We start from the raw sequence: 27,764 nt of genomic DNA, 5'->3' as shown, positions 1-27,764 counted from the left end.
TAGTCCTCACCCAACATGGTGCCCAACGTGGTGCTGGAGCTTATATAATCTGGCTCCGCCCACTTCTCGGCGCGTTGTATCTGTTGTTTATTTTTCTCAACGCTCCGACTCTGGATTATCGCCATCCTGTGTATTACCTCCCTAGTCCCTATTTCACCTTGTTCCTTCCCTTTATCCCTTGTCCACTACCTTCCTATTGTCTTCGTGCTTGCTACAGTTCTACTCTGTGTTCACGGGTACCGATGTTATATCAGCTGCAGTGCCTCTCCGCTTCCCTATTGCTTCCTTTGCTCTAAACTTTCTATCTACCTTACTCCTACCTGGTCTCCATCCTAACTACGGCCACGAGGGTGCTTCTCGCACTGTGTTCCGCGTCCGTAAACAGGAGCTTCCCTGCTGGACATGCTATCGGCTGTTCTCTCAGCCCTTCTGGCTGATAATTTCTTTCTTTAACAGGCGCGGAAGCGCTGCGCTTTGCCGCTTCTGCGTTTCTTGAGCCCCTGTTGCTTATTCTACCTTTCTGCCTTCTCGGCGCACTACCTTCTGGCGAGTTGTTCCTTTCCGTTCCGCCGCGGTGGTTCAGCGCTGCTTCAGACTACTTGAGGCATTCCTGTTGCCTTCTCCCTGATTTGGTACAGTAGTCCCTTCCTGTTACTTCTAACCCCTGTATACCTTTTCTTTTCTTTACCTTCCTTTACTTACCCTTCTCCCAGGGTCTGCTACCCTTCCACTCCATATCTTGGCATTAGCGTCTTGGATACCTGACTTCAGCTACACTGACTACGTCATCACACCTGGCATCTTGGAACTGCCATCTAAAGGACCTGTCTTCCGAACCCATCTATGGACTAGGGTTTTTTCTGCCTTCGGGCTTTTTCCCTAGAGGTGAGGCTGGCCCCCTGGGGTTCCCCGGTGACAGGTCCACTCTTCTGTCAAGGTGGCCTCCGGAGGGGCCAGACCTTACCTTCACGAAAAGAAGACCAGAACACAGAAAGGCAAGGTTACAAGGACTAAGGAGAAGCCAGGCAAGGTTGAGACGGATCCTTGTGTACTTACCTCGGAGGAGTCAGGTGAGGAGAAAGGGGAGGTGGACTCGGATCTTGACACAGAGTCCTCTTTAGGCTATTGCTTGGACACCCTTTTCAATGAGATGTGTTTATGGCGGTCCTCCTGCATTCTATTTTTGATCAATCGTCCCATGTTGTAGATTTTACCCCCACCAGAGGAGCCGATTTATGAATTTCCCGGGGGGGCCCAAATATAGGAAGTGACATCACTGGCAGTTATATGACCGCAAATTTGCATGTAGTTGCCAACTTGGTGCAACGGCGCACGGGGGGGGGCGGGTGTTGGCACACGCAGCGCAGAACAGTGGAAACATTGGGTAGCATGCACTGCATATACTAAAGTCAAGAAAGAAGGAGATTTAAGCCTTCGAGTTGCATTCCAGTAAGACATCACTGCCCCTACTCCACCGCTCTATAATCGTTCAGCAACACAACTAGGATGGGAGAATGAAATGCTTGCTAAACAGAAGGTACAGCTGCAAGGTGGAGTACCACCACCACCAAAAAGAAGTTCCCAATTCAAGGGAAACGAGAAGTAAAGACGTTTCCCGATTAAAAACTACCAAGCAAGACGTGTGTGGTGCCATAGTTCAGTAAAACATCAACAATTCAAACTTACAATAGTGCTGCTGTAGATTGGCCAGCCACAAGTGACATTTGCTAAGATGTTACCTCTGGGTAACCAGATAGCGTTAGGGATGTAGATTAATCTTAAACCTTTCAGTGGACACATCAGACGTGCTGCTGAAGTATAATGCAATCCTGGCTGAAGTATAATGCAATCCTGGCTGAAGTATAATGCAATCCAGTGTGGTTTCAGACTTGGGGGGAAGAGTGTTAACTGCTTTTAACATTGTAGTTACCCAGGCTCACCCTGCACCCAGGTGATGTTTGAGACTGATGGAAGCACTCGCGTCTAAATGTCGTAGCCATGGTTGTCTACATGTTTTAATAACTCCCACTTTCCGGGTTTTCAATATTCATTTGAAACACCCCTTATTCAAAAAATGAAGGAGTCAGTAAAAAAGCCAATGCTGAAAAGCCTATTTCGCACAAGTAGTAAGACCCAAAGGGTAAGAGCGACTGTATAGCAGACCATCCCAATGTAGGATACTCCAGGATTACCTTCAGTCAAAATTCACCCACTGCACTGTTCCTAAATTCAGAATGCAGAGTAGTGTCCGACTGAACCTCAATCAGCTCTTCCTGGGCATCAAATGGATGATGCACCACCTCCTCTGCCAGAAAAGTCTGCATCACCCAGTCATTAATGCCAGCATTTACTTCAGGGAAGTATTCATCAAAGCTGGACCTTAATGTTGCTAGGTGGCTTGCCCAGCTCCAACTGCTCTTTTGCAAAGGTCTAGCTTCCTCTTGAAGGCAAATACTTTTTTATTCATTCTTTCCTCTGTGTTCCCATGTCCACAGGAATGCCCCCAAAGGTGGGATTGGGAGTTTCTGAGGTGGTGAGTTTTAGTGGTCTTAGTTTCCTTTATAAAATACACAAATCACATAGTATGTCAACCAGACAATGTATCATTGTGTACAGCTTAAAGGGGGCCACCTGACCTAAAGCAGCACACTAGGAGATGTATTTTGGAACAATCAACATTGTAAACACACCTCTAGTTTAGATTGTAAAGAGTGCTTGTGCTGCAATTACAAGCACCCAGTTAATAAAGTCCAGATTTAAAACACTTGATCAGCATTCAGTGAGTAAAATAACCTTGTAAAAATAAAATGCAGCTTTGCATAAAATTACAGAGAATTTTGGGATTATCAGGCACTGGCAAGTGGGCTCTGCTGTTGCTGTGGGATAAGTGAGACTTGCAATGGCGACAAATTTAAGGTTAATAGCTGCCGTTTATCACAAGATGGCAGGCCAGCATAGATCTTAACCACTGAATGCCCACTGAACAGCTATAAACCCTTCTATGTCAGCAAGAAGCTGATGTAGAGGAACCAGTGATAGAAAGCAATGAGTTAATTATACTGTACCATATCCCGTGGGAGGTGATGCCCCCCCCAAGACTCAGTGAAGGCCCCTCGTGTCAAAAGGTTGAAAAGTCCTGCCGTCTCAGTCCCCACAGTCCTAACTTCTCCCCTGCTTAGAATGGAATCAGTCTGCGGCACACAGCTTGTAATGCAAATCGCTCATTTTAAGCGTCAGGACAAAAAACAGAGAACTGAATACATTGCTGAGGTAAATGAGTTCTGACTGGCAACACTGGTAATACCGTATAGAGCCACATTATCACACCGCCCAACTATGAGTTTGAGGGCAAAGGTGGAGGAAAATCCTTCAGCAAGAAGCTGGAGGTATTTCCTCCACCATACCGCCCAAAATAGAACAGTTTGGGATATTACCACTAGCAAAATTACTACCAGCAGCAATACCGCTGAAATCCACCATGGAGTCCTATGGACTCCAATTAATGGGGACTAACACTGCCTACCACCACTTGTAATTCCGGCAGTAATACCGCCAGACCAAGTGGCAGTAATGTTAGTACAGTTTGGTGGTATCTCGGCAGATTTACAGGCCACACAGAGACATCACTTCTCTCCATGTTGTCTTTTATTGTAAAGTGGATTACCAGGTTTCAAACCTGTAAGATACCCCTGTCTCTTCAGGTGACTCAGACCCCCACCATTCCATCCTATATAAACTTGATGCCCCGAGGCTGTTCTTCTAGTCTACTTTTATTCTACCCATGTAGATCCAGGAACGTCATACTCCTGTTACTTTCGTGGATTATTTTACTTCCTGTTCCTTAAAGCCAGGAGTATTAAACATGTGGCTCTCCAGATGTTTTGGACTATGACTCCTATGATCCATCACCATTGACTATGCTGGCTGGGGCTGATGAGAATTGTAGTCCAACACATCTGCAGAGCTAAAGGTGGCAGAACCCGGCGTCCAAGCAGAGGCCTGGAACTCCATACTGCCACAAGCACCTTATCATTTGACTCTGGCTCTGAAATAGAGACTTTATGCCGGCCCTTTACCCACAAACACTGGTTGTTAATATTATACCCTGGAGCTGCACGCGTTAATAGCACTAGTGCAAGAAACGTTCAGGACGGGCGGTAAAAAGACTTCTGTGGGTCTTATGCGGCCTATGAGTTCACAGGGTTTGGTTGACCAGGGAATAGCACACGAGGCATGGAGTTGGGACAGGATAGCAGGTTAGCTGCTGGCAACCTTTCAGGTGGCAACCGTAAACCCATGAAGAGGGAGCGGAGATGTGTAGTGCTTCTTTGCCCCCCTGATTCTCTGATTTGTCAGAGCTACATTTTCAAAGCCTCTCTCTGAATGGAGCATGAGTGCATTCATCTCTCAGTTGACTCGCTCAGTTATTGTTCTGTCTGCGTCTTTCATTTGTTATAAAACAGCACCCAAGGTTGGTGGCTTTCAGGGGGTAGGGAGCCTGGGACGCTCCAAGGACAATGAACTGGCAGACAGGGGGTTTTAGCAATGTGCTACTTTTGTAAACAAAATGAACCCCCAAAAATCTTTTTTTTGTGACTGCACCAGTAAATCATCAAGAATCTATGACTGGGAGAGAGGCTGCAGGAGAGCGATTCCCCCTTATTTGTATGGTACAGTAGCACAGATAGGAGAAAGGGGTTGGTTGGCTCTCGACTTACATCTACCTGTTCAGTAGCACACCTGGGAGTGGGTAGTTGAACTGGCTTTGGGGTCCCCGTTTCTCTGCGATAGCATACTCTTGAGGGCATACTTTTTTAATGAACATTTAATTGCAACTGCATGTGTATACCAAGTGCTTAATTTGTAAAACAGTAGGTGCCTGTGCCCAAATATGTTCTAGCACTTCTGTGACACTTGGGCAGTTCCACACCACTGCTGCCACCCAGGGTCGGACTGGGAGAAGAAATAGGCCCGGTCACCCAAAAAATAGTGGCCCACCCGTCGCCTCAAAAAAGTGGCCCACCCCTCGCCTCACGACACTTGACCTCTGATGATATCATCGGAAGTGATGTAATTTGACCCCATACCAAAGTGACATCCCGGGAAGTGATGAAACACAACCTTTCACCCCTTGACAAAATAGGAAGTGGCATCAAATAGCATTGTTCTTAAGTAAACTACACTACGAAAAATATGGTTATGATTGCACTAACGTGATATACATTTCATACAAGAATGGATCACCATACGTATCATTAATATCTGTGTGTATAGATCCATATTGTCAAAATACTGTGACTCCAAGCAGACGTCCAAGGCCACATGATAATATGGTATTACATAGCACTTACCCGTAAGCTCTTTTTTATAGAACAAATATGCATACAATATCACCCAACCTGTGTTGGTACTCATATTGACCCAAGAAGGATGAAAGGTTTTTGAAGAATAAAAAATTTGAAAAAGATTTGAAAAAAATGAATTTTTCCGATTTTCTTTTTTTTCAAACCGGCCCAAGCATGGCCTGAAACCGGCCCTCACTCCCCAGGGACGATTTCGTCCTGGCCAGGGGCCAATCTGACCCTGCTGCCACCACCCATAGTGCGACAGAGGCCAGGCCTTTGTGGGGCCTCACTCAGGCTCCATTAGGAGCCTATTCATGAAGACAAAAAAAAGCACACACCTTCTTTTGCCGCGATGACCATCATCAAGGCAAAAGGGGTGCGCTTTTTCTTCTGTCTTCATTAATAGGCTCCTAATGGAGCCCGAGACCTCACAAAGGCCCTGCCCCTGTCGCACTATGCATGTGTGGCAGGGGCCGTGGATCGGGCTGCTGCTTGTTAATGAAGCAACAGCCAGGCCCTTTGGTCATTTATCCTCGTTTATTTTCACACTGTGGATGCGCTCCCCCCTGGGCATGAGGCTGCGGCCCACCAGAGGGGCACGCCCCATAGTTTGAATACCGCTGCGCCTAAGCCCTCCCTCCAGGACCATACACCAATGAGTCCTAGAGTGGAGGGCTTAATCGCACATGTTCGCGATTATACCCGGCCGGAGAGAAGTGATGCAGTATCGATGGAAAGGGCCATCTATGCTGCATCACTTCTCTCCGGCCCGGTGGGCTCAGCCCCAACTTGAACTTGATTTTGCCGGGGGGCAGGGGGCTTGGGCCCCGGAGCCCCCCGTACGCGGCACCCCTGACCCCCACCCTATACTATTAACCTATAATGTAAGTCTTCTGTTCCCTTGTCTACTAAAGGGGATATGCTGGATGAAAGGGTCATCCCAAAGCAAAACAAAACCCATCCCATTCTACCCACCCTGCCAAGTTAGGGTTTGAATATGAGGGTGCTCGTCTCTGTGGCATTTCATGCACCCGGAGTACCTGAATACCCAATAATACTCTTGCCTGCACATCTGGAGGCGTTTAGAGTGTGCCTAGGGAAATGCACTGCTGTGTAATTGGAGGATCTGGATGCGTGACGTGGACCAGGGAAGATGGCTTATCTGTACGCATGAGTGTCCTCTTCTCTGGGGCTGGCTCATTTCCGGTGTTTGCACTTACTCTAGGAAACTGGGAGATCCTGCCTTCTCAATAGAGACAATCTGACCATCCAAGCCTGGACCATGGAACTGACTTGAACATCAGGCACGGTCTCTTCAGACCAGCCTCCCTCCTTGGCAATTGCTCACCGAGAATCCAGCAGAGCTGTCTGCATGTCTACCCTCACCCTGTGTAGCTTCCTCGATCCTCCAAGTGCCTTCTGCTGCCCAAGGAAGTTGGGAGACTAGCCCTGGTGGAGGAGCCGGAGACTGGCCATGAGATCTGCAATGCCACACATGGATCTATTGAGGCACCTCCAGGATCAGGAAGAAGCCTATGAGATGAACCTACACCTGCAGTCCCCGAGCTTCCTGCGAGGTGACCATGAAAGAACTGCAGCTTAATCTTCTCAGAAACACCTTGATGACAGTGGGCCATGGAATTGTGCAGAACCTCTGGGCAGGGTCGGACTGGGACAAGAAATAGGCCCGGTCACCCAAAAAAAAGTGTGTCACCCCTCGCCTCACAACCCTTGACCTATGATGACATAACAGGAAGTGTTGTCATTTGACCCCACCCCAAAGTGACATCCCGGGAAGCGATGAAACACGACCTTTCACCCCTTGACAAAACAGCAAGTGGCATCAAATAGCATTGTTCCTAAGTATACTAAATTACTGTGACTCCAAGCAGACGTCCAAGGCCAAATGATAATATGTTATTGTATAGCACTTACGCTTAAGCTCTTTTTTTATAGAACACATATGCATACAATATCTGCCAACCTGTGTTGGTACTCATTTATCGACCTAAGAAGGATGAAAGGCTTTTTTGAGAAAAAAGAAATAGGAAAACAAAAATATTTTTATCAATTTTGTTTCTTTCAAACCGGCCCAGGCATGGCAAGAAACCGGCCCCCACGCCCCAGGGCCGGCTGAGGGGCCATCCCAACCCTGCCCCCGGGTCTAAGGGTGTTGTGGAGTTACAGAGACAGTGTGTTGCAGCACGGCTTGTCATTTCTAGTTGTAGGTCGGGTTTGGCAGAGGTCGAGAGTTGGTTCTAGCATATTGCTTGGTAATATTGGTTAGAGGTCCAGTGGGCAGGCAGGAAAGGATTTGGACTTGGGTCTTAATGTGGTGTAACAGTGAGGTGAGTCTGTGTAACCTTGTCAAATACGGATGTACGTTAGAATAACGTATCCCAAAAGATCGAATTACAAAATTGCGGAGCCCACTTGTCTGCATTTTGTAATTCGATCCTTTGCGATTTTGCCCATTTGTCCCCACACTGCCTTTAATGTATGAGGGGGACACCACTGCAATCCCCGCAGACCTCAAAAACCAAACTGGGCGAGCGGGGGACACCCCCGCAACGCCTGCTCCCCTGTTCAGTATTATGGGCTTTGACCTAATCTACCATGCCGAATGCACACTAAACGTGCAATCAGCATTTTAGATTCCATCTTTTGGTGCAATCCCATCAGATACATGTTCCTCTGTCCCATGTGGCCTTCTGTTATGGCAAATGGAATCACCAAAGGACTCGCGGGGCAAAATGTATCACACTAGGGTAGGGACAAAGCGTGAAAACCAAGGTAGGATATCTCTCCGTGGACCTAGTGAGTGTGGCGCTGCCCCTTGAAGGGACGTGGCGGCGTGACGTTGCACGCCGCCTGTTAAGGAGAATTCTCTGTTTAGGCTGAATTTCCCTACCTAGTGAGTCCCCCAGCAGCTTTGCTGGATTTCTAGGGTTTCTTTTTTTCTCCTGCCAAGAGTGAGACTCTTTTACCCTCACTCTTGGACATGTTGAAGTGTGTTTTCTTGGTTAAACCTTGTGTTGAATGGGCTATGGGGTCTTTTACTCCATAGGGCCTCATGTATTTTTGTGATATGGGTTACACAACACCCTCTGTGCCGTGACCCAGGGGTGTCCTAGGGACTCCCCAACATAGACTCCATACCCTGGGACTGACTACTGTCTCCCAGGGCATGTAAAGTCACCAAAGACTTTGCTAGTCTTGAATCCTGAACAGAACCAGTACAAACCATCATATTGTGGACGTACTGGCTGGGGCAATTCGATTGCCCCAGGGTCTGTTAGTCGAGGGGGCACGTCGCCGTCCCCCCTGATCGAGTTTTGGCTGGTGGCAGTGGAAACTACTTTTTATATTCGACCGCGAATATTTCCCTATGGGATTTCCCATTGTTTTAGGCTAACACATTTAATTATTTATTTACGGTAGCCTTAAACATACCGCCGGTTTATATATTTATTATTATAACTCCGGTTGGGACTTTTTGCCAAAACTTGATTCTAAAATGGCGTTGGCGTTCGCCTCTGTAACTCTGACCCAAAGTGGAGCCCTTTGTTCCACTTTTGGCGGGCTTCTCCACAGAAGCCCTCCAAAGTGGTGCCACTCTGTCTGGGGTACTTAGGAGGGGTGGAGGGGGATTTAGGCACCCTGGACTGAGTTACCTTGGTAACTCAAGTCGCACTCCGTCCTGATTGGCCCAAGTGGTGAGCCGGCCGGCTCACCACTTAGCATGTTTGAGTGACAGCTAGGCTGGGTGAATGGGGGTTTGCTGCATAAAAGCAGGGCTTTGGGGACTGGAACTTCAGAAGTCGCCACAGGACCAAGAATCCGACGAGGGAAGAGCTGAGCCGACCTGCTTCGACGACACCACCCGGTGGAGCCCTGCTGAACCGTCTCACCACTTTTCCCGACGACCGAGGAGAACTCTTAACGGAGTGGCTCCTTCCCTTGACTGGTGGGGACAACCAGTTTTCACCTTCTTTTCGCTTCTCGAGGTATCTCGTGGCCGCCTTGCCCGTGCCAAGCACCCCGGCAACCGGAATACCACACTTTTACCCCTAACCGCGAAAGTCGGTACAACCCTTTAACCGGAGGACTCCGCGGCTGGTTTCTTCCCGGGCAGTGCAACGACCTTCTTCTTCTGCTCTTCAGCGAGAACTTCTTCTCCCCTGACCGACGTCGAGCCTTGCTGCCACTGCCTGGAACAACTGCCACCGCTGGAGGATCCTTTCCGCTTAAGGTACCGTGTTCCGCATGGCTTCCCTTGCCACCGACTGTACGGGGTAGATTTAGCCCCCGGCTTTCGACCCTGGGAGTGTCTGGGACACCCTGGCTAAACTTTCTAAGCCACTCTAAACTCTTTCTAACTCTTTGCAAGACTTTGAATCCCTAATAACAGTGTGATCTTGGGCACATTTTCGCTCCGGCTACTCTAAGAGTGGGCCCTGCCTAGTGACTTTTGCTCACCTGTGACTTTGTGCTTCTTTGAGCCTATTGCAAGTGTTCTGGACCTTAGAGTGGTGTGTTTAACCCATTTCTGTTTTTTTTTATCCCTTTCTTGAACCTACTAGAGTGTCATCTAACGTTAAGCGCTCACCTCTGTTTTAATTATGTGGTGTTAACTTAGAGTTGTCTAGATAGGAGTAAGGGTTGGAACTGCTTTCATTATAACTGTGTTTGAAGTGTTTTTACTATATTTTGCTAGAGTGATTTCAACTTATGTGTGTTTAATAAATAAATAACTATATACTTTTGAAACCAAGCTCTGGTCAGTGTTTGCTTGTGCTATTGTATTTGAGTACCTATTGTGTATACTTTACATACTGCCTAACTCTTCTTGAGGGAAGTCTGACTGCTCAGCCACAGCTACCAGGTAAATCTGGGTGGTGCGGACTGCTACCAAGTGGGTTTACTGCTATACCTGTAGTCTTAAATCTTTTGCAGTGTTCCCCAAGGGAACTGCACAGGTTTCTGCCTAACACTGGTGTACAGCGGTGGGATTTGTATTGAGTATACATTTTATTGTGCTTTAAATACCTTAGTGCAACTAACCACAAAGCTTAGCACTGTAAAAGTAAACCTCTAACATGTCAGTTATAGAAAGCTATAGTCAAGAGTCCCTTGCAGCCAAAACTGCTGATTGTTTAAGAGTGCTCTGTAAACATAAGGATCTCCTGACTAAGGGCAAGAAAATGGAGCTGATTGAAAGATTGTTAGCTAACCAAAGTCTGGGTGATGGTTCAGAGGAACCTATCACTCCAGCAACTGTAGATGACAGTATTGAAGTTAACATGGAGCAAAATGTTGATGATTCTGAGGAAGAGTCAGAAAAGGAGGGTGAGGCTGTTGTGACTGTCCCCCCTAGGCCTCTGCCTGCTCTACCTGCTGTACCTACTGGACCTTTACCAGGTCCCACATTTAGTCCTCAGTACTTTGAACTGGAGAAAATGAAACTAGAATTGGAGTATAAGAAACTTAATGCTCAAACTGACAAAGAACTAAGGCTAAGGGAAATGGAGCTCAAGTATGACTTAGAAATGAAGAAATTATCTGTTGAGAATGTTTCTCTCTCTGGCTCCTCTAGAAGTTCCAGTCCTAAAAGACCCCGGATGCCTAAAGAATTGATTGGTATGTATGAGCCTAAGTTGGATGTGTTGGATTGGTTGTCTCTGTTTGAATATAATCATGGGCTCCAGAACATCACAGGAAATGACTTACTCACCTGGTTGTTCTCTAGGCTTCCCCCTGTTGCAACTGATGTGGTAATGGAGATGGGGGAGGAGGATAGGAAGGACTATGAATGTGTGAAACTAGCTTTGATAGCTAGGTTTGGGAAGACCCCTTCCCAGTATCTTAAGAGGTTTAGGAGCCTCAAAAAGCATGATGGTACCCCTTGGGCTACCTGGGTGAGTGAATGTTTGAAAAACTTAGAGGGATGGATTAGGGGTTACAAGGTGAACACTTATGAAGGTATGAAGAATTTGTTTATGTTGGAGACTATTTATGATGCCTGCTCTCCTGAGCTCAGACAACACTTGGCTGATTCCAGGGAATTAGATTCCCGGAAACTAGCTAAGGCTGCTGACTTGTGGGTTGCCAACAGGGCCACTCACAAGGATTCTGGGGTCACTCAGAAGAAGGATGGGGAGAAACAGCCCAAAAAGGACTCCAAAGAGAATTCTAATACTACAAATTCCAAAGAGGGCCCCAAACAAAACTATAAGGGTAAGCCACAAGGGAAACCAAATCAGGCTAGTGTACCTCCTGGTCCCAGACCAGAAGGAGGTCAGAACAAGCCTCCATTCCAGCGAGCCTTTGGCTCATGCTTTGTTTGTAAGGCTACTGACCATGTGAAAGGAGATCCCAGATGTAAGGGTAAACCTTCAGGGGTCCAGCTTGCCTCCTTAGCCTTCGCTCCAGAAGAGGAAGTACATATGGCAAGTGGAAACTTTCTATTACTAGCTGATGAACCCACTGGAGTCTCAGCTAGTGTTTCTTTAGTCTCTCTGGGGTTGTGGGAACAACAGAATTTAGATGTCTATAACTCTATCCCAGATAATACTAAAGAGTATTATAAGGACAGTGTCCAGGTGAATGGTCAGGAGACTCCTGCCATTAGGGACACTGGAGCCAGCATAACTGTGGTGGATGAATCATTTTTCAAGGCAGAGGATGTTGCTAAGGCACCCAAATGCCTCACCAAGTTAGCTGGTGGGCCTGTGCAGATGTGTCCCCAGTTACCAGTTCTCATCCAATGTAATGATATGGCTGTAAAAATACCTGTCAGTGTACAATGTGAAGTGCCAGGTAGGGTTCTGTTGGGTAATGACCTCAAAGCTCTTGGAGTTGTGTCACATACCCCCAGACCCCCTAGCAAAAGGTTACAGGAGCTCACAAAACCTGCAAGAGAGAAAACCCTGAGAGGGTTATCTCAGGAGATGATGACAGAAATCACTCCTCTCCCACTGGAGCAACTTACTGCAGTATCAACCAGATCAGGAGCAAAGGGGCAACCCAAGACTCCTAGGAAAAAGCCAGCAGCAAGCACTCCAGTGCTTCCAACAAGGACTTCCCCTAGGTTGTCCAAAGTTACACCTGTAACTCCACCTCCAGCTGAGGCTGAGAGGGAGGTACAACCCTGTGTGGTTGAGCTAGACTCTGAGGAAGAGCTAGAAGGAGGCCCCAACCTTATTGGAGATTTGGACCCTGAGGACCATCCTGAGCTGCAGTCTTTACTGGCAGAAGGTGGGCCTAGCAGGGCAGCTTTTCGTAAGGGGCAAAGAGAATGTCCAACTCTGGAAGGTCTCCGCCACCAGGCAGCTTCTCAAGCTGATGGGCAAGAGCCTGGGAAGTATAGGTTACACTGGGAAGATGGCCTCTTCTACAGTGAACCGACTGAGTCTGAACCTGGAGACTACAAACGCCTTGTAGTCCCACAAGAGAACAGACAACAGTTCTTACAACTAGCCCATGAGATACCTTTGGCTGGTCACTTGAGTTTCAAGAAGACCAAGGAAAGGCTCTCACTCTACTTTTATTGGCCAAAGATGGGGGCTGAAGTAGATAGATATTGTAAGAGCTGCCATACCTGCCAGACTTCTGGTAAGGTTGGTTCCAAGAATGTGGCACCTTTAGTGCCTCTCCCAGTTGTGGGAGTCCCATTTGAGAGGGTAGGGATTGACATTGTTGGTCCCCTTGATCCTCCAACCTCCTCAGGCAACAGGTTTATACTTGTTGTAGTAGACCATGCTACTAGGTACCCTGAGGCAATTCCTATGAGGACTGTTACAGCTCCGGCTGTGGCTAAGGCCCTCCTTGGTATTTTCACCAGGGTTGGGTTTCCTAAGGAAGTAATCTCTGACAGGGGATCAAACTTTATGTCCCACTACATGAAAGCCATGTGGAAAACCTGTGGAGTTACTTACAAGTTCTCAACAGCATACCACCCTCAGACAAACGGGTTGGTTGAAAGGTTTAACAGAACCATGAAGAGCATGATAGGTGCTTTAGAGGAACCCCTTAAGAAAAAGTGGGACCTTCTACTGCCATGCCTTCTCTTTGCTTATAGAGAAGTCCCTCAGGAGGGAGTAGGCTATTCTCCCTTTGAGCTTCTCTATGGCCATCCAGTCAGAGGTCCATTGGCCCTGATTAAGGAGGGATTGGAAGGTGCTCCTCCCCCCAAGCCAGTCAGAGTGACTGACTATGTGATAGGTCTCCGGAGGAGAATGTCGCACATGATGGCAGAAGCAAGTGACAACTTGAAAGCTGGTCAAGCTCTGGTCAAACATTGGCATGACCAGAAGGCTAACATGGTTGAGTTTACTCAAGACCAGCTAGTTCTAGTTATGCTTCCAACAAGGCAGAGGGCCTTGCAAGACAAATGGATGGGACCCTTCAAGATTGTGGGAAAACTTGGAGAGGTCAACTATCTGGTGGATCTGGGCAGACCCAGGGAAGCTCCTAGAGTCTTCCACACCAACCGACTAAAAGCATACATCTCCAGGCCTGATGTAGGAGCCTTGCTTCTAGCTTCAGCTGCAGAGGAAGAAGAGAGTGAATCTCTCCCTGATCTCCTCAGAGGTGTGCCTTTAGATGAAAAAGTTGAAGGAGTCAATCTCTCTTCAGACCTGACACCTGAGCAACAAGAGGAGTGCAAATCTATGTTAAATCAGTTTGCCTCCCTGTTCTCACTGTCACCAGGCTTGACCCCTTGGGGCCAGCATGAGATACTCACTGGTGACTGTCTGCCAGTCAAAAGCAGAGGGTACAGAATGTCAGAACATATCAGAACCCACATCAAAGGAGAGGTCAAGAAGATGCTTGATCTCGGGGTAATAGAGCCCTCTACCAGTCCATGGTCTAGCCCAGTTGTGTTAGTACCAAAGGCAGGATCCAAAGACTTGAGATTCTGTGTGGACTATAGAGCTCTAAATGCAGTCACCAAGACTGATGCCCACCCTTTGCCCAGGACAGATGAGTTGGTGGATAAACTTGGTGCAGCCAAGTACCTCAGCACATTTGACCTAACGTCAGGCTATTGGCAAATAGCCCTGACAGACCATGCCAAGGAGAAAACTGCATTTTCAACCCCAGTTGGCTTGTACCAGTTTAAGGTCATGCCTTTTGGATTAAAAAATGCACCTGCCACATTCCAAAGGATGGTGAACCAAGTTCTGGCTGGGATGGAAGATTTCTGCATGGCATACTTGGATGACATTGCAGTCTTCAGCCACTCCTGGGAAGAACATGTGAGCCACCTAGGACATGTGTTGCAGGCTCTGGAACAGGCCCATTTGACAATCAAAGCCAGTAAGTGCCAGATTGGTCAAAGTAAAGTGGTCTACCTTGGGCATGAGGTAGGAGGTGGAGAAATAAGGCCTTTGCCCAGCAAGATTGAAGCTGTGCAAAATTGGACAACACCAACTACTCAAACCCAAGTGAGAGCTTTTCTAGGCCTCACTGGATATTACAGGAATTTCATTGAGAACTATGGGACCATAGCTTCTCCACTGAATGTAATCTCCTCTCCCAAATTCCCTAAAAAGGTAAAATGGAATGAGGAGTGCAATCAGGCCTTTGAAAAACTGAAGAGAGCTCTTTGCCAAGCTCCAGTATTGAGAGCTCCTGACTACCACCAACCTTTCATTGTACAAACTGATGCTTCCAATGTAGGTATAGGTGCAGTTCTAAGCCAACTGGATGAGAAGGGTAGGGAGCACCCCATTTGCTTCATCAGTAGGAAACTGAAGGATCCTGAGACAAGGTGGGCAACTATCGAAAGAGAATGCTTTGCTATTGTGTGGGCACTGAAGAAGTTTAGGCCATACTTGTATGGTTCTACTTTTGTTATTCAGACTGACCACCAACCCTTGAGATGGTTAATGCAAATGAAAGGGGAAAATCCAAAACTATTGAGATGGTCAATCTGCCTGCAAGGGTTTGATTTCACCATTGAGCACAGGTCAGGGTGTCACCATCAAAATGCTGATGGACTCTCTAGGATGTATATCATCGACTAGAGGTATGAGGTTCATCCAGGAGTGGATTAAATCCTCCTGTCCCTTAGTCTGGGGGGGGCGAGTGTTAAGGAGAATTCTCTGTTTAGGCTGAATTTCCCTACCTAGTGAGTCCCCCAGCAGCTTTGCTGGATTTCTGGGGTTTCTTTTTTTCTCCTGCCAAGAGTGAGACTCTTTTACCCTCACTCTTGGACATGTTGAAGTGTGTTTTCTTGGTTAAACCTTGTGTTGAATGGGCTATGGGGTCTTTTACTCCATAGGGCCTCATGTATTTTTGTGATATGGGTTACACAACACCCTCTGTGCCGTGACCCAGGGGTGTCCTAGGGACTCCCCAACATAGACTCCATACCCTGGGACTGACTACTGTCTCCCAGGGCATGTAAAGTCACCAAAGACTTTGCTAGTCTTGAATCCTGAACAGAACCAGTACAAACCATCATATTGTGGACGTACTGGCTGGGGCAATTCGATTGCCCCAGGGTCTGTTAGTCGAGGGGGCACGTCTCCGTCCCCCCTGATCGAGTTTTGGCTGGTGGCAGTGGAAACTACTTTTTATATTCGACCGCGAATATTTCCCTATGGGATTTCCCATTGTTTTAGGCTAACACATTTAATTATTTATTTACGGTAGCCTTAAACATACCGCCGTTTATATATTTATTATTATAACTCCGGTTGGGACTTTTTGCCAAAACTTGATTCTAAAATGGCGTTGGCGTTCGCCTCTGTAACTCTGACCCAAAGTGGAGCCCTTTGTTCCACTTTTGGCGGGCTTCTCCACAGAAGCCCTCCAAAGTGGTGCCACTCTGTCTGGGGTACTTAGGAGGGGTGGAGGGGGATTTAGGCACCCTGGACTGAGTTACCTTGGTAACTCAAGTCGCACTCCGTCCTGATTGGCCCAAGTGGTGAGCCGGCCGGCTCACCACTTAGCATGTTTGAGTGACAGCTAGGCTGGGTGAATGGGGGTTTGCTGCATAAAAGCAGGGCTTTGGGGACTGGAACTTCAGAAGTCGCCACAGGACCAAGAATCCGACGAGGGAAGAGCTGAGCCGACCTGCTTCGACGACACCACCCGGTGGAGCCCTGCTGAACCGTCTCACCACTTTTCCCGACGACCGAGGAGAACTCTTAACGGAGTGGCTCCTTCCCTTGACTGGTGGGGACAACCAGTTTTCACCTTCTTTTCGCTTCTCGAGGTATCTCGTGGCCGCCTTGCCCGTGCCAAGCACCCCGGCAACCGGAATACCACACTTTTACCCCTAACCGCGAAAGTCGGTACAACCCTTTAACCGGAGGACTCCGCGGCTGGTTTCTTCCCGGGCAGTGCAACGACCTTCTTCTTCTGCTCTTCAGCGAGAACTTCTTCTCCCCTGACCGACGTCGAGCCTTGCTGCCACTGCCTGGAACAACTGCCACCGCTGGAGGATCCTTTCCGCTTAAGGTACCGTGTTCCGCCTGGCTTCCCTTGCCACCGACTGTACGGGGTAGATTTAGCCCCCGGCTTTCGACCCTGGGAGTGCCTGGGACACCCTGGCTAAACTTTCTAAGCCACTCTAAACTCTTTCTAACTCTTTGCAAGACTTTGAATCCCTAATAACAGTGTGATCTTGGGCACATTTTCGCTCCGGCTACTCTAAGAGTGGGCCCTGCCTAGTGACTTTTTCTCACCTGTGACTTTGTGCTTCTTTGAGCCTATTGCAAGTGTTCTGGACCTTAGAGTGGTGTGTTTAACCCATTTCTGTTTTTTTTTTTATCCCTTTCTTGAACCTACTAGAGTGTCATCTAACGTTAAGCGCTCACCTCTGTTTTAATTATGTGGTGTTAACTTAGAGTTGTCTAGATAGGAGTAAGGGTTGGAACTGCTTTCATTATAACTGTGTATGAAGTGTTTTTACTATATTTTGCTAGAGTGATTTCAACTTATGTGTGTTTAATAAATAAATAACTATATACTTTTGAAACCAAGCTCTGGTCAGTGTTTGCTTGTGCTATTGTATTTGAGTACCTATTGTGTATACTTTACATACTGCCTAACTCTTCTTGAGGGAAGTCTGACTGCTCAGCCACAGCTACCAGGTAAATCTGGGTGGTGCGGACTGCTACCAAGTGGGTTTACTGCTATACCTGTAGTCTTAAATCTTTTGCAGTGTTCCCCAAGGGAACTGCACAGGTTTCTGCCTAACACCGCCGCATGCAGTATAAATAAACGGGGCGTTCCCAGCTGTGTCAGTGTGACCGGGAAGCCCGAGCAGTGCAGACATGTGTGTTGTGTGTGTCTGTGCACGCCGGTGGTTTACAGGGTATCGCAAGGGGGTTTAGGACCAACCCCCAACAGTGGCGACGAAGTGGGGATGATGCCTGGGCCCGGCGGTGATAGAACTAGCAATTTTTTTCCTGAAGCGGAATTGTGATCACGTTTCGTTTCATGCCGTAGGCCGTGCATCGAACACGCGGCTTGTGGCCATTTTGAATTTTGGCCATGGAACTTCACCGAGCTCCGGTTTGAGCGGTGAGTGGCATCCAGGCCTAATTTTTGGACACACTCCTTGCAGGCAGTTACACCTGCATGCCCATGCCCATGCCCACGTTTTTGACTTTTCTTGAATTTTGGGCCTCCTACGTCGAGTGTAAGTGAGGAGAAGGGGTATACTGGCTGGGCCTGCATAGCCCTAATTCTCTTTGACTCAATTTGTGGAACTCCTGTGCCTACAAGGTGCTGCAGCAGCTGAGGAGTAAACTCTTCTTCATCCTCTTCATCATCAGGTTGGGGATTTTATTCTTCTTCATCCTCTTCATCATCAGGAAGGACTGCTGCAGCTGTGGATATTCCGTTTTCTTCATTCTGTTCAACATCACATCCAGCTGCTGTGGCTGTGCATGAAGCTGTTTGTGTAGGGGGACACTCTGCTGCTGTCTCCCTCGCTCCCAGGTTGGACTTTTCATTTGCCTGGGTGTGTGTGTCTGGACTGTGGTGGTGGGAGCTGAGTTGTGGCCCCCAAACTTCACGCTGGGGGTGCCTGTGCGCTCACGCCCATGAGTGGGACTAGTGATGAGGAAGGGGAATTGCCAGCAGTACACCAGCAGCCTCCTCAGGACGGTGGGCTAGCAGCTGCCCAACAGCAGCCTCCCCAGGACGGCGGACAACCCGCAGCTCCGCAGCAGCCACCTCAGGATGGCGGACAACCAGCAGCTCTACAATAGCCTCCTCAGGTTCAAGCAGGAGGTCAGGCTCCAGTGCCTCAGGCGCAGCCAGTGGTGCAACCCGTTGCTCAGCCAGGACATCGTATCATGGCCCAGGCACGAGCCCATGCAGCCCTGCAGCCCATCCCTGAATTTGACATCTCGGGCCCGCCATCCAGTTTGGGGCTCAGGTGGAGGAGGTGGGTCGCCGCCTTGACATGTACTTTAGGGCCGCACAGGTGACGGATGATGACAGCATGCTAGCAACCATGTTGTACTCGGCGGGACCTTCGGTCCAGGAAACATTTGAGTCACTTCCACCAGGGGATGGATCCTATGCGGCGGCAAAGGCAGCACTCCAGGCCCATTTTCTGCCCCTTGCCAACTCGGACTACAAATGATTTGTGATGCTGTCCGCAAAACCAAAAAAGGAAGATGAGACTTTGGACACCTTCTATGGACGTCTAAAGTGCCTGTCGCTGGCCTGTGCATGGGGTGATGCAGACGATATGATAAAAACAATGCTCATCCATTGTAAAGAAAAAAAAAGCTTAGCACAATGTACACAAGCATATTAGTCAAACATGCTCATCCAGGCATGCTCCTCGGGCAAGCTCAGAAGACAGGTCCTAAGAGAACCCGGCACCACGTTGTCACGCATCCTGGAGCTAGGGCGGCACCATGAGGTGTCTGAGGCTCGGGCAGCTAGGATGGAGGCCGGATCGCGCTCCGTCAAGACAGAGGAGGTGTGTGTCACGTGGCGAGGTGGCAGAGGCATCCAAAGACCTTGTGTGGGACCCCGCGACAGAGCTTGAAGAGCGGGTGAGTCCTGCCAGAAGTGTGGGTATGACCTTCCCCACCCGACAGAATGCCCAGCGGCTGGAAAGACATGTGGAAGGTGTGGGCTGCCTGATCATTTCTCCCGGGTGTGCAAAGCAGCCCTGCCCGTGATGGTGCCTAGAGGCCCGCCGGGTCCCGATTTCGCCAGAGTCGCCCGCCAAACATTGCCCAGATGGACCAGAGTGAAGAAGATGCCCAGGTGGAGGAGGTAGACGAAGAGGAAGAAGAGAACATCTTCTTTGTCTCCAGTGTGGGAGCCTTGAAAGGGAAGAACAGAAGACAGCCAAGGTGTGTGGTGGAGGTCAACAAGTCGCCAGTCCCGGTCCTGGTCGACACGGGAGCGTCAGTCAATGTGATGGCCCGTGGGCACTACAACGCCATGGACATGCCTCCCAAACTGGTCACACTTTGCTTTCGGGGGTCTGGGACCCATCCCACTGGACGGTGCCTTTGTGGCGAAGGTGGAGCACGACGGCTCACAGATCACTGCACGATTCTATGTGACGCCGGTCAGCACAAACACCTTGTTGAGCTGTGCGGCGGCTGAGGCCCTACGCATCGTCAGTTTTGCGTACTCGGTGTATGTGGAGGACATTAACGACCTGCTTGATAAGTATGCCGCCCTATTCAAGGGCATCGGACGGATGGCCGGTGACCCGGTGAGGTTTCATATAGATGACTCAGTGCAGCCCATCGCCCTAAAACATCGCAGGGCACCCTTTCACCTTCATGAACATGTGGACAAGGAGCTGGACAATCTTGTGAACCTCGACATAATTGAGAAGGTGGAGGGTCCGACTCCCTGGGTGTCCCCGATTGTTGTGGCAAGGAAACCCAAACAATCCAGATGCCGTCCGAATCTGTGTCGATATGAGGCTGCCGAACAAAGCCATCAAGAGGGAAAGGCACCTCACTCCAACAATTAATGACATTATTGCCGAAGTACAGGGTGCTCGTTTCTTCTCCAAGCTGGATCTCTGAGCAGGCTACCATCAGGTGGTCCTACACCCGGAATCAAGGTACATCACCACGTTTACAACACACCGGGGACTGTACCGCTATAAAAGACTGAGCTTTGGCGTGTCCTCGGCAGTGGAGGTCTTTCAGAATATCATCCGGGGCGCCCTCGCAGACATGGAGGGCGTCTTGAACATCAGTGATGATATCCTGGTGTTTGCCAGGACGGAGGTGGACCATCTGCGGAGGCTGGCAAAGACTTTTGAGAGGCTGCAGTCGTTGGGCCTCACCCTTCACAAGGAAAAATGTGAGTTTGTGAACCCGTCCATCGAGTTCTTCGGCTTTGTGTTTAAAGAGGGAGGGGTGTCACCAGACCCCAAGAAGGTCCAGGACATTAAAAAGGCGCAGCCACCTGAGTCAGTGTCTGATGTGAGCAGTTTCCTCGGCATGGTCATGTACTGTGGACGGTTTATTCAAAATCTTGCCTAAAGATCGGAACCACTCAGGGCCCAGACGAAGAAAGACTCTATCTGGCAATGGGGCCCACTTGACCAAGCAGCGTTTGAGGACATCAAGGGTGCACTGGCGGCTGAAGACACAATGGCGTTCTTTGACCCTGCCTTTCAGTTGGAAGTCATTGTGGACGCCAGCCCGTTTGGCCTGGGCGCCGTGCTAACTCAGATTGGTCGTGATGGGGGTGTCCGCCCGGTGGCCTACGCCAGTAAGGCGCTGGCGGAGACGGAGCAGAGGTATTCGCAAATTGAGCGCAAGGTGCTGGCAGTGCTCTGGGGCTGTAGACATTTCAGGTTATATGTCCTGGGGCGCCCGGTGACAGTTGTGATGGACCACAAGCCTCTGCTTCCCATCCTGGCTGGGTCGTCGTCCATGCCGCCGGCAGGGATCGAGCGGTGGATGCTCGCTCTCCTGGAGTACCGGGTCACCTTGGTGTATCGGCCAGGGGCAAACAACGCGGCCGACTATCTATCTCGGCACCCGGGTGCACATGGGGGAGAAGAGCAGGACACATGTGCTGAGAGGCTGATGACCATGTCCGCATGGTAGTGGAGGCGGCCACGCTGAATGCGATTCCCCTGGGGGAGCTCGAGGCAGCAGCAGCGGGAGACGAGTGCTTCCAAATCCTGAGACAGTCCATGCAGCAGGGCTCTTGGAAGTCGGTGCTGGAGTCCCTGGCGGGGTGCACTCAGGAGGCCAAGACGCAACTAGAGCAGCTGTGGAAGGTCAGGGAGGAACTATCATTCTCAGCATCCGGCCTGCTGCTCAGAGGTGATCGCATTGTCGTGCCTCAGTCCAAGGTGAAGGACGTGATCACTCTTGCTCACCATGGACACCAGGGTGCCGCAAAGACCAAGGCCAGGCTACGACTGAAAGTATGGCTCCCAGAATTTGAGCGGAAGGTGGATGACTTTGTAGCGGCCTGTGTCCGGTGTCAGGTGGCGTCTCCTCTGCAGCAAGAGCCAGTCATAGAGGCGATGCCTCGAGGGACGTGACCCTAGGAGGTGGTCCATGCGGACTTCGGGTCTACAACGATGGGCACCCACTTCTTGGTTATCGTCGACAAATATTCCAGGTACCCGGAGGTGGAATTCGTGGAGTCGGTGGCCTTCGAGCATGTGGTGGTGGCCGTGGAGAAGGTGTTTGTGGCCCATGGTTTCCCCCACACCTTGTGCTCTGACAACGGGGTGCCGTTCCAGAGTGAGCGGTTCTCGGAACTGATGGAGAGCTGCAGGCAGGGTACAGGATAGGAAGATCACCCCCCTATGGCCAAGGGCGTAATGGCGAAGCCGAACGGCTAATGAGACACTGAACAAGACCTTCAGGATTGCCCAAGGCCAGGGCCAGTCCCTCCAGAGAGCCCTCTATCAGTTCCTGCGGGTGTACCGCACCACCCCACATGCCTCTACAGGAGTGGCTCCGGCGGAGGCTCCGGCGGAGGCTCTCTTCAAGCGGTGCCCTTGGGGTTTGCTGCCCGAGGTGGGGGAGAAGGAGCCGGGGGTGATAGATGACCAACAGGTAGAGGTGGACAATCGATTGAGGATTGAGCAGGAAAATATACGGCGGGGGCTTCGCCCGCAGCGTCTAGAGCCAGGTGATGAAGTCCTCATCTGAAACAGACACCCCCATGGAAAGCTCTCCCTTCCCTACGAGCCGGAGACGTTGGATGTCGTGGTGGTCAAGGGATCCATGGTGACTGCCTCGGGCGGAAGATCAGCTGTCACCCTTAACGTGAGCTTCTTTAAGAAGCTAGGAGATCCAAGAACTGACCCTCCCCCTGATCCGGACCTGATGGAGACCCCTGAGGACAGAGGAGAGACCCCGCGCCCACCTGAGTCCCCTGCCCAGGGAATGCCTGTGGACAGACTACCCGTGCCGGAGGTGAGCGGGAGGTACCCCTAGAGGGCTGGGCGAGGGAAACACGCTCACCGCCGCGATTACGTGCTGGGACACTTATCTGATCGGCCTGAGGCCGTGGACTGTTAAGTAAGGGGACCCGGGTGGATGCTAATAAAGGGCCGTGTGGGGAAGCTGTTATTAAGTGTTTGCATCAATAGTGTTATTTGGTTTGCAGTGTGTATCATTAAAGTATTTGTTGTTGTCCTCCCGAAAAAGGAGGAGTGTGGCGCTGCCCCGTGAAGGGACGCACACGCGGCGGCGTGACGTTGCATGCCGCCGTGTGCAGTATAAATAAACGGGGCGTTCCCGGCCGCATCAGTGTGACCGGGAAGCCCGAGCAGTGCAGACGTGTGTGGTGTGAGTCTGTGCTCGCCGGGGGCTTACGGGCATCGCAAGGGGGTTTAGGACCAACCCCCAACAGTGAGTGCAAGAGAAATGTTAAGTGCAGGGGATGTTCAGAAGACTAGGTCAGCCTGTGATAAAGTCGTGACGTCATGCCAATATCCATAGCAACACAAAGTCCCCGACGGTTCCTGGGTCCGCTCACTTGCCTCCTGGGTTTTTAATGCAACCTAGAGTGACCTTCAAATTCTTCTCGATCGTACTTGGTGAATTTTCAGCCTATCGTCATAATAACCCTGCACCAGGACCAATGTGGCCCAGAAGCTTCTCCGTGGCACCGCTGTACCGGCACGTGTTTCTTTAGTGTGGCTGGTGGATGGCTATTTTTTGCTTCATCAGAGCCTTCAGGCTTTGGCCCTATCAACTCTCACCCACCGGCGAATCAGGCTTCCAGTCGTCTCCGCCCAGCTTCCTCTGACCTTTCACCGGGTAAGACCCAAAGGGCCCGCCTCCCATTTCGTTTCTTTCCCTCTGTTCTTTAACCCTCTTGATTGGCCAAGATAGGGAATACTTGGATCTGGCCAGCCCCCACTTCGTTCCCTCCCCCGCCCCCTGTTGAGTCTTTATTCTCATCCCCACTGCTTCGCTCCACTTCTCTCCTCCAGCCTCCTCTGCCCCTCCTACACATTGGGCCTGTCCCATCTTCTCACTGTTCTTTCTCACTCCTTCTTTTCGCCTCCAAACTCCCACACAACTGCTTGTGTTGGGCCCTTTTTATATCGGGGCCCTTGGGTAATTACACTCACATGTGGTTGCGGATGCGCCCCTGTTTGGGCTTCATGGTTGGTCATCCTTAGTTGACCCTTCACCCGGCCCTCGTGTACCTAGGTCAGGGTTAATGGTCGCTGATGAACACATAAAGTCGCAGGCCACTATCCTGGAATCGGGTGGTCCTGTCATGGTGGCAGCCTGACTCTGGAAGGATACCCTCGCGGGGGGAGGGTGGGGCGGCCCAGGTAGTTGCCTTGCTTCTTGGAACTCTGGCTGTTCACAAATTTGGGGTGAGCAGTGGGGTACCGGATGCCAGTATGCACTGGGTGAGTCTACTTTGCCGCTCGCAAACCAACAGCCCACACACCTGTGAACCTGAAAAGAAAGGTGTATCTGGGGGGTTTCTCAATGGGGCACCTTTTGGGTTTCTCAATGGGGCACCTTTTGGGTTTCTCAATGGGGCACCTTTTGGGTTTCTCAATGGGGCACTTTTTGGGTTTCTCAATGGGGCACTTTTTAGGTTTCTCAATGGGGCACCTTTGGGTTTCTCAATGGAGCACCTTTGGGTTTCTCAATGGGGCATTATCTACCAGGCACTCGGAGTCTAGGACGAGGCCCTGGGGGATTCAACGTGTAGCACTTCCGGGTTGACATCACCTACGCTTGCCAGGCTCCCACGGTCTCTCATGCCCCCTTTTCCGCCGAGCCATGTGACACTATCATACCCCATAACCCGACCATGTAATACACATGTCTGGTAGACGCCAGGCGCCAATACATGACTCAGAGAGACCTGCGGCTGCCGCTGCTTTGCTATTGCTTGAGGGCAGAGTTAAGGTTGACGAGCGGGCTGTAGTTCATAGCTCTTATCTGGGACTGGCAGCTAATAGCACAGTCCATCAAGAACCCATTGAAAGTGCTGGTATCCTCGGGGTAGCCTAAAACGTTTGGCAACTTGTTGGCTTGCCTTGGTCACTCCATGGCCGGAATCGAGTCAATATGGCGGGCTTAGTTCTTCTTGTCAAGGAACTGAAGGGAACGATCAGTGTCCTGCAGGGCTAGGGCCCATCACGCTGGGCATCTCTTGCTGCCCTAGGAGGCCTTGTCCAGTGCCCCCTGGGTACACAGCGGCATGGATGAAGATTGTCTGGTGCTGGGGAAGTTATAGGTCTGCAAGTCTGATCGGCAGCAACAGCCACCCCACGTATCTGCTAAAACGGTCCACGCATTGCTCGCCTTGGACAGGGACGCCTTCCATTGGGGGCTTACCTTTCAGGCAGAAGCACCCTCGGGGGCTGCTGGTGGATGGGAACTTCTAGCATATAACTGCAAGTGGAGGCTCAAAGGGGATTCGTTCAGATTCTGCCCTCACCATAATCAAGTCCTATGGGCGCCACTAACTTAACAAGGGCCCCACCTGGCTCTGATTATCGACCTACTCACAGGGAGAAGTTCACTATCTTATCTAGTCCAGGTTAAGCTGTGTTGTATATCTTATTACAATTGCAAGCAACAGACCGTGAAACTCCTGCGGGGGAACGTAACATGCGTTGATCTTTCGCATGTTACTTACACCGTGTGTAGGAGCTAAATTACACTGTAGTATTGTAACAGAGGCCTGAAGGGATACACCAACGACCGGACTTTAGGGTTCTTATTGCCAAGCAATAGGCTTCCACACAAAAAGCAAACACAATGAACAAATGGAAAGGTTTCTCCTGCCAAGCTCTCAAGTCCCAGGCTGGTGGTGACCATTTGCAGTCTTTTCTGGGTCCCGTGCCCACGGCTCTGTGGCGCCAATTCTCTTCCTTGAATCTCTGCTGCATCCCGTCCAGTAACTGCAGATAAAGCTCAAGCTGGGGCCCGGAGTTCCTCTCCCCCGGGCGCTGCCTTCCCCTTGACCTCCCTGAGCTGATGGTAGCCTTCGTGATCTCATCTCGTTCCTCCTCACACCATCCGGTCCTGGCCTGCTGTAAATCTCCAGTCCCTACTCACTGCCTCTCCACCTCCTACAGCTGTTTGGTCATCCTCCTGGGGTCCACCACTCATTCCTGGTGTTCTCCTGGCTGCCCAATTCTTGCCACCTCCTCAAAGTCTTCAGCCCCTGATGTCACCACCTTCTCCCAACATTCTTATCTACACATTGAAAGGTAGGCCCAAGATGTCTTCGCTTGGATGTCTGAAGACACCCAAACCAGGTATTACCCTGGACCATTCTGCAGACGAGCATTCTCACCTAATCAGGTCAGGAATGTGTGCTCCAGTGTATCCACCACAAATGAAGTGATGTAGGGAACTCAACACAATGCGGAACAAGGCACAAACACCAGCAATCTTCTTAATTATGAAGATAACCACCCAAAACCACAAAAAAAGGTGACCCATTCAATCAAACAACCAATCACATGTCATATACTAAAGGGTATTGACACTCAGCCCAATAAAATGCATCGCACAAGTCTGTTTGTTATGACAGAGGCACAATGACACTCAGCCACAACACCAAACACCACCCAAACACCAATGGAGAATCACTGCACAGCTCAAACTACAACTGACAAACTCTGACCCATTAATCAGTGTAACCAGCCTAGCCCCTTTCCAACTCCAATCGAGTATCCCAGAACCAAGCGGGAGCACACCCTGACCAATGCCATGCGACCCCCAACTCAGAAAATCTGCAGATGTCCTGGGGGAATCCACCCTCAATCCAAAATGGCTGCTTCACTCATGAGGACATCCAACCACATGCCACCTCACATCACTCATGAGGAAATCAGCCTCCTGCCATCTTAACTACACCTAAGGGCCAAGAATTAGAAACCTTTCCTGATTACACTAGGAGAGGCGATACAACCAGAGAAATGGTTCCAGCTGCACACGGCTTAAAATTGTGTTAGACGATTACTACAGCACATGTAACCCAAGCATGGTGTCCTACTGAATGCAAAGCCATGTGCCCATCAGAAGAGACAAGGTTGGATTGGACGAGTAATCCAGAACACGTAACACAAGCATGGTGTTCTACTGAATGCAAGGCCATGTGCCCATCAGAGGAGACAAAGTTGAGTTGGACGATTAATCCAGAACATGTGACCCAAGAATGGTATCCTACTGAATGCATGGCCATGTGCCATCAGAGGAGACAAGGTTGGGTTGGATGAGTAATCCAGGATACGTGGTTGGGATGGACGAGTAATCCATGATACGTAACCCAAGCATGGTGTCATATTGAATGCAAGGCCCATCAAAGGAGACATGGTTGGGTTGGACGAGTAATCCAGGACACGTAACCCAAGCATGGTGTCCTAATGAATGCAAGGCCATGTGCCCATCAGAGAAGACAAGGTTTGGTTGAACGATTAATCCAGGACACGTAACCCAAGCATGGTGTCCTACTGAATGCAAGGCCATGTGCCCATCAGAGGAGACAAGGTTGGGTTAAACGATTAATCCAGGACACGTAACCCAAGCATGGTGTCCTACTGAATGCAAGGCCATGTGCCCATCAGAGGAGACAAGGTTGGGTTGGGTTGGATGAGTAATCCAGGATACGTGGTTGGGTTGGACAAGTAATCCATGACACGTAACCCAAGCATAGTGTCATATTGAATACAAAGCCATGTGCCCATCAAAGGAGACATGGTTTGGTTGAATGATTAATCCAGGACACGTAACCCAAGCATGGTGTCCTACTGAATGCAAGGCCATGTGCCTATCAGAGGAGACAAGGTTGGGTTGGGCGAGTAATCCAGGACATGTGGTTGGGTTGGACGAGTAATCCAGGACACGTAATCCAACCATGCTGTCCTCTTGAAGGCAAGGCCATGTTCCCTTCAGAGGAGACATCGGTGGGTGGAGACATGCAGGCAAGGTAGACAAGACA

At 50.0% G+C, this 27,764-nt stretch overlaps 1 protein-coding gene across 2 annotated transcripts in view; it reads right to left on the bottom strand.

The window, feature by feature from the left end:
• DENND1C (DENN domain containing 1C) overlaps positions 1-27,764 on the bottom strand; it is a 652,034-nt gene that overhangs the window by 102,615 nt on the left and 521,655 nt on the right. The window lies entirely within an intron of this gene.

Source organism: Ambystoma mexicanum, chromosome 3q (genome assembly GCF_040938575.1).
Source record: "Ambystoma mexicanum isolate Mex_15411 chromosome 3q, UKY_AmexF1_1, whole genome shotgun sequence".
NCBI lineage: Eukaryota > Metazoa > Chordata > Amphibia > Caudata > Ambystomatidae > Ambystoma > Ambystoma mexicanum.
The sequence above is the reverse complement of the archived record's forward strand: the minus strand, read 5'-3'. Positions and strand labels throughout refer to the sequence as shown.